At 39.8% G+C, this 18,909-nt stretch overlaps 1 pseudogene; it reads left to right on the top strand.

Annotated features, from left to right (window-relative positions):
* Positions 1 to 14,192: 14,192 nt before the first annotated feature.
* Positions 14,193 to 18,909, top strand: part of LOC149156952 (large ribosomal subunit protein uL10-like) — a 124,543-nt pseudogene continuing 119,826 nt past the window's right edge.

Raw genomic sequence — 18,909 nt, 5'->3', positions numbered from 1 at the left:
ACCCGATACTTCCAGGTTCTGACTTCACTTTTCTTTTGCTTGAGCTCTGCCATTAATTCTCCTCTGCTTCGTTCATTCTCCTCCTGTGCCTCAGCCATAAATTGCTCCAAGTTTTGCACTTGAAGCTCCAATTCAGCTACCCGATTGGCAGGGGTTACCAACTGTTTTTCTCCCTCTGTTTTAGCAGGGACTGTAACTTCCTCAAGGACCTCTATATCAGGCATGGTCATATCAGGGAATTCCCCTTCCTATGGTCCCTCTTTCTCTAGGTCTTCTTCCTCTGGTTCCTCTTCATCTGATTTTACTTTTTCCTTTTCTCCCTCCGATTCCTCTTCTGGTTCTTCTTCTTCTGTGGGTTCTGTTTCTTCTTTTTCGGGTTCCGCCTTCTCTCCTTTGGGTTCCTCTTCCTCTGCTTCCTCTTCTTCTGTTTCTTCGTTGTCTGGCTCCTCTCCTTCTACCTCCTCTTCTTCTGTTGCCTCCTCTTCTTCTGCCTTTTCTTCTATTTCTAGTTCTTCCTCTCCCGTTGGTACTTCTTCTTCCACTAGTGCAGGATGGGGTTTCGCACCCTGCGAGGGCTGTGGTTCTCCACCTGCTTCGGCGACTTTGCTCTTTTTGTGAGGCCTTTTTATAAAGTCAGCCAGCAGAGTATCGTCTCCAACCTCTGCAATTTTCACCGCATCTGCAAGGATTGGAAAATTATCATACTTAGAGGCCTGTGCCTGTGTAGAAGGAGTTTCTTTTGCGGGTGCATGAACTTTTTTTTTGGCGGAGGATAAGGAGTTTCTTTTGCGGGTGCATGAACTTTTTCTTTGGCGGAGGATGAGGCCTTGCCTGTCGATTTTTCTGGCTGTTTCCTTTTCGCACTAGTGCGAGGAGGACTTTCTTTACTGCTCTTGCTCATACTGGTAGGAGTCTCTGTCTTCTTCCCCTCGGTTGACCCTTCGTGCAGCTGTTTCAACAACTCTTCCCACGACATGCCTTTCTTCTCTAGCTGCTTCAAGACCAATATCTTGATCAGCCCGTGATGGTATAACCTTGCGTCGACCTGGTCCTCCCTTCCATCCTGTACACTTTTAGCCATTTTCTCCAGACTCTTGAGCAAGAAGTAGGGGAAGTTCATCCTCCAGCGAATGTGTCGGCCTGCTTCAAAGTGTTGAAGCATTCTGAAATGATACACCAGGGTACGGGTGTATCTCCCTTCGCAGGTCACGAACTTCTGCAAGATAAACAGGAGGTCCTGCCATTGACCTAACAGGGCTTTACGCAGGACTCCGAGTTTCCAATCCACGTCTATATCTTTGTCCACAATGAAACGCCGCCAACATTTCCTTTCCAACTTCTGGTTTTTGAACCACTGTTCTCTCGTGTTCTCTAGACCTGTTGCAATTGTTACAAACTCCTCTGTTACCTTGAATTCAAGCGGCCCCACTCTGACTCGACCATTCTTAAAACTCTTTGCAAACTGTAGGGTGACTTCTCTGTCATACCCGTCGAATTTTTGCAAGAACTGTAGGAAACCCGATTCTCACAATAGTGCAAGACTGTTGCGGTATTCGGCAGACTATTCAATCTTGCTAAGGGACAGGGGTTCATTTCGGACGGGCGGCATTGCTGCTAGCGGCTGAACAATCAAGCTTTGAGATTTGCATGCGATGCCAGAGAAAACTAACCTTTTATCAACCAAATCACTGGTTCTCCTGCCGTAGGATCTCATCATTTTTGGTCAGGTCTAATTGGTACACACGGCGGTGATCTTAATGATTAAGTGTGGTATTATTACAGTGATGGGATGTTTAGAGTGAATAGAGGAGCGAGGTAATTATGAACGAATGACGTTAGGATCATGGTGGAGCAGGGTATATTTCATGCAAGCAATGGTTACCACATCTTCACATTTCTTCATAATTAAAAAAAATCCTTAGCATTCATTAAAAAATCATGATTTCTACTTAATAAAAACTTTGTACTTTTAATTAATTTCCCCCTAGTTAACATAATAGCATTAATACTTATTGATGAAATGAAAAAGACTTCATCTCATGTTTCATCATGACCACTTCCTCATGTCATCTGATAACTCGTACTATGCTGCTGACGAAGTGCATGCTTGTACTGGTCTTGCACCACTTTAAATCATATCGTTCTGCTGGTACTTTTTTCTGCTCATCTCATTACATAGGACAACATTCTTGCACTAGTGCAAGAATAATATTAAAACAGAGAATTAAAATATAGGCTAGATTTTCACATGATTTCTTTAACTTTATGCTGAAAAATTTTTCGCCTTGTCTGATGTTTCAGAGCACACCTTTTCCTCTCCATATGCAAGATCCTACAATAAATTCTCAAGGGAATAAAGAAGTGGGAAAAAGGAATTTTTTTTTTTTTAGAATGGGAAGGAATTTTGTTACAGGGATTCCAAGAAAGTGCCAAGAGGGAAAAAATAGAAATGGGATAGGGAAAAAATTCAGGGAAGAAGTGGGATTTCTTCGAAGCGAGTAGGGTAAACTTTTGAAGAATATGGGATGGTCAATATTCTGGGATCAAAGAAGAAAACTGAGGGGGTATTACGAAAGTGGAATATGAAGAAAGGCAGAAAATTTTCTGGAAAGTCTGCCTGCACTGGTGCAAGAAAAATAACTGTAGCGAAAATTAGGCGTTACTTGAATAAAAATATCCATGCTAATTACCCCAACTGTATAAAGATTGGTTCTGCTAAACCTGCTTCTACTTGGTGGTAGCTTAGCATATCTAAAGATCAAGCAACATTTTCTTTTTATTAGAAATTTTTTATCTTCCTGCCAGCAAGCTAGTTTTCAGGTTGACCCTTCTGCAATCATGTCAGCAAACTGATTTTCATAATTACAGGAAAATATTTTTTCTTTACTTTGTTCTATTTCTATTTTTTTTTTTTTTTTCAAGAGGTTGGTATTACCATTCTCCACTACTGTCCCAAATTGCTATTGGACTTGTTGTGTAAAATATTTCTTGGTAAGTGGCTGAAAATACTTCTTTAACCGGTGTCCATTTACCAAGAATACTGAATTTTGTCCATCAATAGTTTTAACTTCTACTGCTCCATTCTCAAATACTCGGATCACTTCATAAGGTCCCATCCAACGTGTATGGAACTTCCCTTTAAAATTTTTAAATCTAGAATCATAAAGGAGTACCCAATCACTTGGTTGAAACTTCTTTTTCTGAATGAACTTGTCGTGCCACTTTTTACATTGTTGCTGAATCAGTATATTCTGTTGAACAACATCCCTTCGAAACTCATCCAACTAATTCAATTGAAGGAGACTTTGTTGTTGTTCCTCAGAGAGATCTAGTCCTAACTGAACTACAGTCCTGTAAGTTTTGATCTAGAATTCAATTGGTAACAAAACTTGTTTACCATATACCAGCTTGTATGGTGTATGCCCCGTGCTATTCCTCCAAGTGGTTCTACATGCCCATAAAGCTTCTGGTAATCTTTCAGCCCAGTCGTTCCAATGCATATTGACTGTCTTTGTAAGAATGGACTCGATCACTTTGTTTGTAGATTCCACCTGGCCATTTGCTTGCGGGTGATACGGCATGGACTTCCTGTGCCAGATCTTATATTGCTCCATCACACCCTGTACCAGATTAGAAATAAATTGCGAACCATTGTCAGAAACGATTTCTCTAGACACACCAAATCTAGTAAAGATTTCAGTAAAAAAAAAAAAATCAACAACTTTTCTGTAGCAAAAGAAACAGCTTTAGCTTCTACCCATTTTGTAACAAAATCTTTACAAACCAAGATATGCTTTTTACTTAATGATGTTGGATTTATTGGTCCTATAAAATCAATAGCCCATTTTTCAAATGGCTCTATCATAACCTGAGGACATAAGGGCATTTCATTGGTTTGATTAGGCTGACCCATTCTTTGACAGCTATCACAATGCTTGACATACTGTAAGGCCTCCTTAAACAAGGACGACCAATAGTAACCAGCGCATAACACCTTATATGCAGTTCACTTATCAACGAAGTGGCCTCCACATGGTTCATCATGAGCAAATTTCAATATGTCAAACACTTCTTCCTCTCTTACACACCTATGGATAATCAAATATGGGCCTGTGTAAAAGAGATCTCCTTGAATCCAGGAATATGCAACACTTTTCTGAATAATATTCCGCTTTTCACGAGCAGACAAGTGGGGTGGTGTTTTTCCAGTAACCAAATAATTAGCAATGTCGGAAAACCACGGAGAATCTATCGACATAGAAAAAATATGTTCATCTGGAAAGTCATCATTAACAGGAGTAGTTTCACCAGGATTATCTAATCTAGAAAGAAAGTCTGCTACAACATTAGATTTTCCTGGTCTATCTACAATAGTAATATTAAACTCCTGCAACAAAAGTAACCACCTAGTCACTCTACCACTAGTTAATGGTTTATTCATCAAATACTTAATTGCGGAATGATCAGTATGTACAAATACTTCATATCCTGTAATATAGTGTCTGAACTTATTAATTGCAAAAATCACAGCTAAAAACTCTTTCTCTATAACTGTATAATTTAATTCTGCAGAAGACAAATTCTTACTAATATAATAAATAGCATAGGATTGCTTATTTTCCTCTTGTCCTAAAGCTGCGCCAATAGCCAGATCTGAAGCATCAGAGGAAATATGAAAAGGCAGAGACCAGTTAGGACCTCTTAGAACTGGTGCCTATACTAACTTTTCCTTCAATGTTTCAAAAGACTGTTGGCAAGCTGTCGTCCAAGAAAACTCACTATCCTTAGCTAGAAGTCTAAAAAGAGGAGCAGCTATCTTAGAAAAAATTTCAATGAATCTCCTATAGTAACCAGCATGTCCTAGAAAACCTCTTACTTCCCTTTGAGTTTTAGGTGCAGGAAGATGCAAAATGATTTCAATCTTTGTTGGATCGACCTGGATACCTTTACTAGAAATCAAATGACCAAGTACCACTCCTGCTTTGCACATCAATCTACATTTCTTGTCGCTTAAAGCAAGATGAGCTTCCTCACAACGAAGAAGTACTTTTTCCAAGTTTTCAAGAGCTTCCTAAAAAGAATTACCAAACACAGAAAAGTCATCCATATAAATTTCCACAAATTCTAGATCAGCAAAAATAGCCAAGACTGCCCTTTGAAAGGTAGCCGGGGCATTACATAATCCAAAGGGAAGCACTCTATAAGCAAATGTACCCCATGGACATGTAAAGGTAGTTTTATCTTGATCTTTGGGTGTAATCTGTATCTAGTTATAACCACTGAAGCCATCCAAAAAGGAAAAGTATTCCTTTCCTGCAAGGGTATCAAGCACTTGGTTAATGAATGGGAGAGGAAAATAATCTTTGAGAGTGGCTTTCTTAATTCTCGATAATAGTTACAAATATTCCATCTTCCATCTTTCTTAGGTACTAGTACTAAGGGAGAGACCCACTGACTGTCAGAAATAGGATAGATGAAACCAGCATCCACGAGATTCTGTACTTCTTCGCTTACCTGATCCTGGTTTTCACCAGATCCTTCCACATAAATTTCATGATTTGCATTGTCTATTTCTTACTCTCGACAGGCTAAACCACACCTGAATTGTTGTCACCAAAATCCATGTGGATTGTTCCTGCGTGATGGGTTTGATTGGGCTTCCTACTCATGGAAGGAGACCCAATATGAGAATTTTTTTCAAAATTCTTTTGGCCCTTAGTGGGCTTTGAACCCCTACCTTTCCTAGGCATGCATTTCAAAGAAATAAAAACAACAAGTAATTTCTAATAAAAATATGTTGTAAAAAATCAATTAACACCAGTAAAATTCCTTCAAAAGAGAAATCTTTCCCAAACAATGCTGAAAGAAAAAAAATTACCTCTATTGTACAATCAGAAAATTCTTACCAAATCAAATCGCCTCCCCGGCAACGGCGCCAAAATGTTGGGTGCAGGAATTACACTTAAGTAAACTCCTCAACACTTAAATTGTCAACCCGGGGGATTCGTAAACTTAGAGATGAAGCACAGGCAATGCCAGAGATGGTATGAATGTTTCCAATATCAATCCCTACTTTCTTTAAAGGAAAGGTTGCAGAATCAAACTATAGAGGAAAAGTCAACTTGAATTGCTAGAAATAATATAAGACTGGAACAAAAGAAAATGCATTTGCAAAAGAGATTTAGAAGAAAAGGGAAATTACTCTAGCTTATTATTGACTAACTACTAAGTGTGTGTTTCTTCCAGCAAAGACACCTTAGCAGTCTTCAATAGATGGGCCCTTCAAACCTGCTTATATAAATATTTCCTTCTCACAAGAATCTATCTTGTACTAGTGAGGGAACAAAGATTTATGTTGAGGGTGTAAAATGATATATGTACTAAAAGTGCTTTTCTTTCGTGTAAGGTCCAAAATTTCTCAAGTCCAGAGAATTCAGTCCAAGCAATAAGAAACTAGTTCTTGTGCCAGACCAGAGCTTCCAACACTTTAACTTTTAATCCTTGAAATCAATGCTTAACCACTGCAAGTGTTAGAAAGCCAAATTTCATAAAAGGGTGATTGTTTCTAAGTTTATCAAATTGCAGAAAGAAAGAAACAATCCTTGTAATCTATCCTGTTATGAAATATTAGTGAAAGTACGAAATTTGTTAGAAATAACTTAAAGAGAATTACTGCATCACACAATCTTTCACTAGTGTAGGAATGGTCCTTCTGCTTTAAACCAGGCAGAAAACTAAATCAAACAGGTTTGCAGAAAGTGAAAGAGCACACCAACGTGCACTGGTGCAGGTAATTTCTCCTGCTCGTACCAAGCGGGGGAAAACCAAGCAAAACGTGCAGAAAGTGAATAGCACACCAACGTGCACTGGCGCAGGTACTTTCTCTTGCTTGGACCAGGCGGGGAAAACCAATTGAAATTAGATGCATGAAAGGAAAAATTAACTACTTCATGTGGCAGATCTGCTCTCACTCAAACAAGAATTTAAAGGCTTTAAAGTAAATCACACTTGCCAGTTTAAAGCATAAATTAAAGGGAACAGAAAAGAGGGACAACGTGCTGGGTTGGCTGGGCCCTAGCCAACCAGCGCGTTTCCATTTTAATTAAAAACATTGCTTAGCACTTGCTCAATATATCAGCATTCGAAACATGAAAGACACAATGTAGAATAGTAAGGCATCTCTCTCTCTTCTTATTAAGTCATAAAGCAAATACATACATGATTACAATCCAGCCCAGATTGGGCGATAACAAAAGACAGACCTGTTACCGCCTTCCTGGTTCTATCTCTGTTCTATACACTTAATCATTCTTTTCTAACTTGTCCTATCTACATTGCTTCTTATATAGATCCTCGGCCGAAGGCCAAGAGGATCATTCATCTCGTTACATGCTGTTTGCAGAATTTCGTTACAACAGATTGCATAACTGTTTACAAAATAAGCTTGCGGCCTTCAAAATTAGGCGTTTTAACAAAACAGGTCGTGGCTATCTTCAACTATCTGTTTCTCCCAAATCCGACCTCAACTACTCTAGATTGCCTTGCTGTCATAGCTGGGACTCGGCTGCCTTCAGATGTGTTCGGCGGTCATGGCTAAGGCAGTGCAAAAATAGGCAGCAATCAAGGGGGGTCCGGATTTGCTGCCAAGATTCGCATCGCGGGCACTGGTGCGAGATCTGATAATCGCGGTGCTGGCACTGGTGCGAGATCCATTCTGCACTAAAATCAGCGGTCAAGGTAAGCATTAACTATTAAGTAACATAGGAGATATCGATGAGTTACAAAAGTAATTACAAGTGAGAAATCACGTAATAATAATTAATAAATGCTAAGTTTGAATTAAAAATGTAAAATATAAAGTAAATGTGAAATGTGTCATCATTCTTGCACTAGTGCAAGATGAGGGCGTAAATGATAGGTAAAACAGGGGTAAATGGTTATGGTTTTAGGACATAAAGATGGTCAAAAATGGTACAATTTAGGGGACTAACACATGGTTCCCTTAGTCTGGTCCAACTCCTTCATGATCCCAGAATTGGCGTGGACCTCCTCATCCTTCAGGACAATTCTCCCATCCTATGCCACAACAACAGTTACAAGTACCCTCTAATGCCTCCACCAGTAATCCTCCTCTTCGTCCACAACTACCTATTCAGTCCAACCCAAATCCAAACAATACGGGGGCTCAACAAGTTGAGACACTCAACCTCCCTGCATACAGTATTGCCACCGCGAAATGTAACAAATTAAGTCTTCGGATTGGTCGAGTGGTGAATACTCAGACTTCACCAATAATTGTTGAACATATTGATGATGAAGTCTCAGAACCAGAACCTAGGAATTCTGTTGGAACAACTGGGGATGAGTCAACACAAATTCCTATGGAACAACAACCCCCTTCTCAAACAATTGTTACTAGAGGATGTCAGACTAGTCCACCTTATCCTAAGAGACTATCCTTGAGAAAACAGAGTCCTCATCCTGAATTTGACTTTTTAGGGGAATTGCAAAACTTATTTGTCAAAATCCCCTTACTTTAGGCTATGAAGGACGTACCGATTTATGCCAAAACAATTAAAGAATATTGCTCTAAGAAACTTGGAAGAAAACCAAAGGATCCACTCACTATTCATGTTATGGGAAAATTATTAGATATAATGTTGGGGAAGTCTATACCTGTTAAGTACGAGGATCTAGGGAACCCGATTCTTATAGTACAGATTAATGGGGTTGATATCCCAAATGTGTTGGTAGACTTGGGGGCAACAATTAATGTTATAACTTCTGCAACTGTGATTACCTTGGGTCTGTGAAACCTTAAACCAACTCCCACCGTCCTAGAATTGGCAAATTGATCTACTATAAGACTGATAGGGAAGTTGGAGTATATAACCATTTCAGTAGACTCGTGGCAGTACCCTGTTGATCTTTTAGTATTACATACCCAATCCCCAACCTATGGGCATCCTTTGATTTTAGGAAGACCTTGGCTTGCAACCACAGATGCTTACATTGGGTGTTAGTCGGGAAATATGGTAATATCCAATGGGACGTTACAAAATCTTATTCTTTATCCCCCTCCAGAACCAAGTTCATCAGATAAACCAAGATTTACCTTAACACAAAAACCTCTACCTGTGAAAGGGCTCAAACCTAAAAATGAAGAAATTAGACCAATTCTTACTATTGTGAAGCCCTCTGTTTTAAGGATGAAACATAAGATGATGCCATTAGTGCTTTTATTAGCAGTCCTAATTTTGTTTCTGATTCAACCTATCAACTATTAAAATATCTTATCAGTTGCAATGTTCAGGAAGTTATTGAATCAGAGACTGAAGTTGAAAATGTTCCTATAATTGTACCCTGTAACAATAATCCTGTAGAAATTAAACCAGGGAGGACATTGAATATTAATCCTGACCTTTCACCTTCCCAGACTGAACGATTACTAAAAGTCCTTCAAGAACAGAAAGAAGCCTTCGCTTGGGAATATACAGACATGAAAGGGATCCCTGCTAATTTATGCACTCATCACATATACATTAAAGAAGAATGTTGACATGTTAGGCAACCACAAATAAGAATGAATCTTGCTTTAAAGAACATTGTCAAAGACGAATTACAGAAACTATTGGATGTGGGATTTATTTACCCAATCTCGGACAGTCAATGGGTATCCCCACTAGTCATTGTTCTGAAAAAGAATGGCAAGTGGAAGATTTGTGTTGATTACAGGGAATTAAATAAAGCAACTCAGAAGGATCATTTTCCCTTACCTTTTATTGACCAGGTCCTTTATACATTATTCAAAAAGAATTTATTCTCCTTTTTGGACAGATTTAGTGGGTACAACCAGATCCAAATAGCCCCTGAGGATCAAGATAAAACTACCTTTACATGCCCCTGGGGAACCTTTGCATATTGAGTCCTCCCATTTGGTCTCTGTAATGCGCTTGCTACCTTCCAACGGGCAATATTGGGGATTTTTTTTTATCTAGTCAATGATAGTGTTGAAATCTACATGGATGACTTCACCCCATATGGGGATTCCTTTGAAGAAGGTCTAGAAAACTTAGAGAAAGTCCTTAAAATATGTAAGCAAACACATGTTTCTCTTAGTACAATAAAATTCCATATGATGATGAAGGAAGGAATAGTGTTGGGACATCTGCTTTCAGTTGCAGGAATTCAGGTTGATCCTGCCAAGGTAGAGGTAATATTAAATTTTCCTACACCTAAGACACTGACACAAGTACGTAGTTTCATCAGTTATGCTGAATATTATAGACGTTTTATAGAAGAAAAAAAATCTAAGATAGCATTTCCACTTTTTCAATTGTTACCTAAGGATGCAGAATTTGTGTGGACAGATGAATGTGAAACAACCTTTGTGAAAATCAAAGAACTAGTTTGCAAAGCTCCGATATTACGTGGTCCTGACTGGAAGCTCCCGTTTCATATCTCTATAGATGCTTCTCACACAGTAGTAGGGGAAGTCTTGGGACAACAGGAGGACAAGAAACTGTATGCGGTTTATTATGTCAGCAAGAATTTGACTCCTACTGAACTGAACTATATGGTAACTGAAAAATATTTTTTGGTTGTTATTTATGTTATTAATAAGTTTCGACATTACATTATAGGGTATCCCACTTTTGTGCACATTGATCATACAGCCATTAGGTATCTGATGAATAAACCAATAACTCCTGGTCGTATTACGAGATGGTTATTATTAATTCAAGAATTTGATATTACCATTGTAGATAAGCTAGGGAAAGATAATGTAGTTGCAGATTTCCTATCTAGGTTGGATACTAGTGATGAAGGTGCACCTGTAGAGGATATTTTTCCATATGAACATCTTTTTGCAATTTCTACTCACACTTTGTGGTATGCAGATATTGCTAACTATATTGCTACAGGAAAAGTACCTCAACACTTACCATACAAAGAGCAGCGAAGTATTATCCATCATAGTGCCCACTATTCGTGGATAGAGGGATACCTCTTTTATACAGGACTTGATCAACAAATTCGGTGTTGCATAGGCAAAGGTGACATCTATGATGTCCTGAAAGTTTCTCATGATGGCCCCTATGGGGGGCATTTTGCAGATAAGAGGATAGGTCATAAGGTGTTACAGATGGGGTACTTATTGGCCCTCTATTTTTTGTGATGCAAGGAAATATGTTTGAGGGTGTGATAGCTACCAACGGATGGGACAACATGGTCGATCAGATGAGATGTTGTTACAGCCTCAACTAGTTCTTGAGCCCTTTGAGAAATGGGCTATTGATTTCATTGGGCCATTCAATCCATCCTCACATCAGAAAGTCCACATTCTGGTATGCACAGATTATGTGACAAAGTGGGTAGAGGCCAAGGCTGTTGTGAAAGCAACAGAACAAGTTGTCTTAGATTTCTTATTCGAAGAATTTTTTTCTCAATATGGAGCTCCTAGAGAGATAGTTTTAGATGGAGGGGCACAATTCACATCACATCTGATAGCAGGACTTATGAAGAAGTATGGAATCAAGCACAAGGTGACATCTCCATATCATCCTCAGGCGAATGGTCAAGTTAAGAGTACAAATAAAGTGTTGGAGAATATCCTTACGAAGACTATAGCAAACCATCACCAGAACTAGGCTGAAAAGATTCCTGAGGCACTTTGGGCATATAGAACAACATGGCAGAACACAACAAGATTTTCACCATATGAGCTTTTCTATGGGAAATCCCTTTGTTTCTAGTGGAATTCGAAATTAAGATGCTCAAGACAACCCTTGAAGTAGGTTTGGATCTTTTAGAAGCCCAAAAACACCAACTGGAACAGTTAAATGAGTTGGATGAAATTTGTTTGGTAGTTGTCCAGAACACTGCTATAATTCAGCAACAACGAACTAAATGGCATGATAAATTTATCAAGAAAAATGTGTTTCAAAGAGGATATTGGGTGTTTCTCTATGACTCTCGGTTCAAATATTTTAAAGCAAAACTCTTCTCTAGATGGATGGGACCATATGAAGTTGACACGGTGTTTGATAACGGGACTGTTAGACTTGTAACAATCGATGAGGCACATACTCCCCTGATTATAAATGGACATCGCCTCAAATTGTATCATCATCCAGTTTCCAAAGACTCCTTTATTAAACATCTCTGTGATAATTCTGGTTTTGAAATTGTTAGTGCAAAGAATTCTTCCTCTGCACCTCTTTCTTAAATATATATATATATATAGAATGTTGGTACTACACTATTTTTTTTTCCTACAAGTACTTTGCTGGTGTTGTTACACCACTGGTGTTGTTACTCCTCTGGTGTTGATACACTGCAAATGTTGATTTCGTCTAAGTACTTCACTATTGTTCTTACTCCTCTATTGTTGTTATTCTACAGATGTTGATTTCGCCTAAGTACTACACTGGTGTTGTTACTCCTCCAGTGTTATTACTCTGTTGTCACGATTTCATCTAAGTACACTAGTGTTGTTACTCCGTTCGTCGTGATTTTGTCTAAGTGCACTGCTGTTGGTACTCCTCCGGTGTTGTTACTCTGTTCATCACGATTTTATCTAAGTACACTGATGTTTTTACTGCTTTAGTGTTGTTACTCCGTCAAGGTAAGTCGCTAGGTATGTCCCCAATTTGATTGACATTTCACCTATGACATGACTAAAAATGATCACAGATGGTGATCCCTTAGTTGGGGGGAGGTACTATAGTAGTATTAAATGTGTCGCATTTAACAGCAATAATGATTCATCATCATTGCAGTTGAACCTCGCGCCAATTCATGCACTCCACATTAACATTTCGATCTTCACCATTCCTTGCGCAATTATATATATGCATTGGAACTTGAACCATGTACAATTGAAATGAATTATGGTCCTTTCCAACGCAGTGTAATAATTTCCATTAGTTACCATAATCCACCATGGATTTTTCCATAATATTCGCCCAGATTTCCCTTTCACCGCATCCCTTGCAACCGCAATCCTTGTCATCGTAACCTTACTAGCTAATGCTCTCCTCAATGGTTTTGTTGCTACTTTGAGTGTTGCTACTTTGAGCACTGCTACAAAGCAATTTGTAGAATGGGTGGGCAAGTTGTTAGGCATGAACCTGAAGACACAACGCATGTTCGACGCCATCCAGATGTATGGCAAGTTTTTCAAAATGCAAGGTGACATACTTATTTTGAGAGGTTGCAAGGATTCCATGAAGTCGTTACAATCGAATTTGCATTGAACTTGGACAGGAATTATTCCATAGTTTTTGGGTTGGACATTCCTGTCACAGAGGAATTTCTTTTGACTATTAGCGGATTTCCGCAAGGTGGGAAGAAATGGTTCGCTTGGAATCACTTCTACGATAATTTTCAGAATTATTCTTGTAGGCAGGGGAGACTGTGGTTCAAAAGGGAAGGGGATATGATCGGAATTCTTTGCCACATCCATGGGCTAAGGTCGCATATTTCGTGGTGCGATACATCACTTGTGAAGGGCGGCTTGCTACCCTATTCAAATACCATTTCAAACTTCTTGCATGCCTTCAGTTCTATCGTGTGCATTCTCTAGATATGTCACATTTCTTATGGAATAATTTGCGATTAATGGCATGGTCATCTAGTCGGTCACGACAACCATTGGTGGTCCTCACAAACCATGGGCTTGTCAAGCTTCTGCTGGTGCATGCCCTGTCACAAACTTCTGTGGCTTGGCCACAATTCACTGAATTGGAAGAAGAAGAACTTGCGACCATGATGCCAGCAAGAGAGGAAGAGGGATTAGTGGCAAAAGAAGAAGCTGCAGACGATGTTGTTACACAAGAATGAGCGTCATCTGTCGAACAAGTGGAAGTATTGGTGACGAAGCAGGCTGCAGCAGAATCGCCAATTGAGAAAAGGGTCGCAGACGATGCTGTTACACAAGAACTAGCATCGATTGCTCACCTGGAAGAAGAAGAAATGGAGGTAGAAGGTGGTGCAGACGGTGCTGCTACATAGGAACTAGCATCAACTGTCAATTTGGAAGCTAGAGCGATGGAAGTGGAAGGAAGTGTAGTCAACGTTGTTACACAAGAACTAGCGTACACCACTAAGCTGATGGAAGAATTGTCTGCATTAGCTTAGAAATTGTAGGCGGTGTTGTTACAAAAGAACCAGCATCGCCTGCCAAAGTGATGGAGAAACCAATGGAAGAAGTGGAAGTTGTGGTTGACGTTGTTACACAACAACCAGTGTCGACTGCCGAAGAAGCGACCAGACCAAAAAATCATATGGAAAAGGAAAAGGAGAAGGAAAGTGCAGAAAAGCTAGGGGAAGGAGAAGGAATTAAAGCAACAGGTGCAGAAAGGATGGAAATCGAGGAGGATATCCCTTGTTCTCTACTTTCTTCCTCCCTGCCAAGAGGGGTAAGGAAATTTCACACCCCTATATGCTCTATGAAATAAAATATCTCTCCCCCGATACTGAAATTTGTAGGGACAACTAGAGGCACCATTATCGACACTGTCACACAAGAACCAATGTCAACTGGTGGACAAATTGGGCAAATCGAAGGACTTTTGATCGACATTGTTACACAAGAACCAATGTTGGCTGTGGGACAAGTTGAAGAAATTATGGCTAGTGTTGTTTGCACAGAGCTGTTAGAATAAAACATTGTTGTTGGTATCGACCCGCAAGGGTCAAAACTAATTTTTGAGAAAATAATTGAAGACATTGTTGTTTGTGGTTGGTGTTGTTCACACAGAGCCATTGGAAGAGAATGTTGTTGTTGGTATCATCCCACAAGGGCTAGAACTAATTTTTGAGCAGATGGAGGAGGATAACCAGACAACAGAGCAATCAGAGTAGCCACAGGAAAAAGGTGTCGAAAATGCTTCTCTGCAAGGGCCTACGGTGGCTTTGGAGTCACTCAAAGAAAATGTAGAGGTTTCAAGACCTGTGAAGGGAAATGTTGGGGCCATCCCCCGAGTTGAGGAGCGGAGAGAGGAAATAAGGGTGAATCAGGAACCGATGGATGAGTTTCCTAACATCAACCCTACAAATCCAACATCAGCCTCGAGACCAATGGAGGAGGTCGTTATCAGGAAATAGTTTATTGAATAGTACGCAAAAAGAAAGGCCCCCATCCAAGAAATGTATTGGTCACAATTCAAAGAAAATATGCAATTAAAATTGGAGATTATTAATTTAAGGAAGTAGGTGTTACGCTTATGAAAATGGGTGAAGAAGCACAAGAAGAATGTCGGTCGGGATGCTGTGAATCCTGCAACCGAAACCACTTTAGCAACAATATAGATCAAACCATTGTCACATCTGTTTGAGTCGTGGGAATTCTTGTTCATCGCTGAAATCCAGAAATGGCAGGCTATCACATCTTATCTTCAACAGGGGTCTATCTCTTTGGAAGCCCATCAGGAAGGAGTGCAAGGGATTCGAGAAGAATATGCAAGAATAGTGACCAATTATGTGACTCATATGGATAAAACCAAGTAGCAACAGGAAAATTAGAAGAAAATAATTGAGGAACTAGAAGAACAGGTGCAGCTACTGAAGGCTAACAAAGATGAAATGTTCGCTCTGGTGCAGCAGGTAATGGCATGCCGACCTCCTACTCATAGTTATGCTTTGTTCCTCCATGAAAATTACATGTTCTTCTATTTGGAGAGCATACATCAGTAGATAAGTCACAAAATCGAAGATGCGGTGCAGTTTTCGTGGATCATGAAGGGACACAATATTATGAACCAATGCTTGATGTGCGAACTCTACATGCATTATTATTTTCTGGGGACCGATCAATCATTCAACCCAGTGCCACAGGTGGGGGATATTCAGTTGAGATCCTTCACCTCCTTCACGCTTAACCAGTTTAAGTGGAGAAAAGCCTTCGACATGTTCGAAGAGAACCAAGCGAACAGGTCACTTGTAGTTCAGGCAAAGCATTGTCAAGATATGAATATTTTTAACAAACATCATAGCTTCTTGGGAATATAAGGACGGAGGGATCAGATGCTGGCAACACAGAAGTGGTGTGCTGACATGTGTACAAAGAAAATTTTTACTTGTCAGGAGGAGGCATGGGCTGGCTGTCAGGAACGATGGGTGTTATCATCAACTGCAGTAAGAATACGCAAACCTTTTGGGGCCCCTAATTTTGTTCGAGATTTGGACAGAGTACCACGATATATCGCATGCATTCAAACCTGTGGGACCCGATGGATGGGTATGAGATTTCATTTTCCCATTGTTTGGTTGCTAGCTGAAGAGTACACACCAGCTTACATGGTACACAAGGATTGGTGGAAGGAAGTCCTTCACATAGATGGATACAAGGTTCCTGGAACAGAAATGGCTGTGAAGTATGACCTTGCACAGCTCCATGTTGACCACAGTGGCTCTAACACAGATCTGCGTAGGAGACGAGCTGCATGAGGACATGCAGAAAGGCTAGTTGGGGGGAGATGTTGGTTGCTAATTTTTCCTATTTTTACCCACCTTTTTATCCCTTTCCTGTACTCATTTCATGCCCTTGTTGGTCAATTTTTATTCTAAATAGTGAAGGTACACCTATTGTCATGTCTTTGTGAATTTTTAATCATTGAAGCATAGTCATAGGGGATTACTGCCTAAAGCAACTTGCTAACTTAAGTTTTCGTGCAGATTTGGAGGAATGATGATCAAAGGCATGATTCAACATATGATGACTGTTGAGCTGGCAACGCTATCTTTGGATATCAGCTGCAAGTGGTGGATCAACCTCTCGGCCAACACAAGTGCTATCTTTGAATTTTGTTGTATCTCAAGAACCACTATGTATTTGTAGGCAGGTAGCTACTGTAATCTTATGACTGTCAGTTGATTTATGACATGTATAAGTATTGATTACGGGGCTGGGAAAGCCACCACTAGGAGATATATGATATTTTCAAGTTGTAACAACATAACTCTATAATGATATATTTTGATTAATACAATTTTTGATCTTTTGAGTATTTTATAGATCGCAATCTTGCCACAACCCTGATCAGGGAGTTGGTCCCACTCTCTTGACCAGGTGTTGTTGGATTAGATGAATGTGTGTGTAGGTTTATTTTTTGTTGTGTTCTCTTTGTTGCGTAATGATTTCAGTGTGTTTTTGTGAGTCTTAACTTGGTGTTACTCTTATTTTCTATTTTACACATTGTTATGTTATGATTGAATGTTCAATCTTGCATAGGGAAATTGTGGCCTACATATATCTTGCATGATATCCTTGAAATAACCAGTCGAGCCCCGGGTTGAAAATTAATGTGGAATTGGGTGAATTTTATGATTCATATCAAAACACAAACATATATGATCCCATAATCATATCCGAACATCTTGTTGATCTGTTTATGTTTCTCTGCTAAAGACAATTCTTGTTCAAGGAAGTATTTCAGAATATGATGGTCAATATTGATTTGAAAATTCCTTCCTATGGGATATGACTACCATGTAGGAATTTACAGGGTAAGTTCCTCAGAAAGAACACCAAAAGGACACCGCTCACAACCAGATCACAGATCAATACACCAATATTTTTGATGTGGTTAAAACCCTCAAAGAGGGAAACAGTCCACGGCCTGAGCCAACGCGGCCACTTCAGGCAATTTATTAATCAAAGAATGAAAATTTACATAAGCTTCTCTCATGCACGGATTACCCTACAAATGACCCTCCATGCGCTTTAAATAGAATTCATGGACCAATCGGGTGTCAAGCCACGGATCAAGTGTCGGTAATACCGAGGAGAGAATGAACCGTCGGATCACTACATATCGTGACCGTCGGATTGTAAGTTACAAAATGTACAACGGTAAAGAAACACACTTTACCTAACTCTATACCTAACTCTATACTAGACCAAGTTGTACTTAACTATTTCCTATGTGTTGGAATATCCTAACATCCCCCCTTAAGAACAACTTGGGATAGGATTGAAGGATTTACAAATATGACACAATAGGAGAAGGAAGGAGGCACTAGAGCCTATCCCCCCTTAGTGACAACTTCCTGAAAACCAACCATAAATCGAAGTTTAGTGAACTTCGCCTCTGTGAGAGCCTTTGTGAAGATGTCTGCAACTTGATCATCTGTTGAACAATATTGCACTTCAAGAACATGGTCGTGAATGAGCTTTCTGATGAAGTGCATGTGCAGTTCAATGTGTTTGTTGCGCTGATGTTGAACTGGATCTTTGCATAGCTGAATGGCACTTTGATTATCACACCAAAGTGTAGTCGGATGCTGCTGCTCAAAGCCAAACTCTGATAGGATCTGACGAAGCCACAAGGCTTCCTTACTAGCTTCCACGGCACCACGATACTCTGCTTCTGCTGACGAAAGAGAAATGGCACCCTGTTTCTTACAAGCCCATGTAATAGGTCCTGAACCAAGAGTGAAGACATAACCGGCAGTAGACTTCCGATCATCAGGGTCACTAGCCCAATCGGAATCAGTGAAACCAACCAATAGAGGAGATGCTTTGGCACTGTAATGAATCCCAAACTGAACTGTACCTCGAACATAACGAAGTATTCTTTTAGCTGCTTTCCAATGACTTTCACGGGGGTTTTGCATGAACCGAGCAACAAGGCCAACAACAAAGGAAAGATCAGGACGAGTATGGGTTAGATACAAAAGTTTTCCTACAAGTTGACGGTATAAGGTAGCATCAACTTCAGGAGAAGTACAAGTGACTGAGAGTTTGACTCCAGACTGAAAGGGAGAAGGGGCTGGCTTACAGTCTTCCATGTGAAAATGACGTAGAATATCACAAGCATACTTGGACTGGGAAAGGAAAATACCCTCCTTGGATTGCAAGACTTGAAGACCGAGAAAATAGTGTAAGTGTCCTAAGTCTGTCAT

Source organism: Pinus tabuliformis, chromosome 9 (genome assembly GCF_031772625.1).
Source record: "Pinus tabuliformis cultivar Carrire ecotype Pingquan chromosome 9, CPIR1, whole genome shotgun sequence".
Lineage (NCBI taxonomy): Eukaryota > Viridiplantae > Streptophyta > Pinopsida > Pinales > Pinaceae > Pinus > Pinus tabuliformis.
The sequence above is the reverse complement of the archived record's forward strand: the minus strand, read 5'-3'. Positions and strand labels throughout refer to the sequence as shown.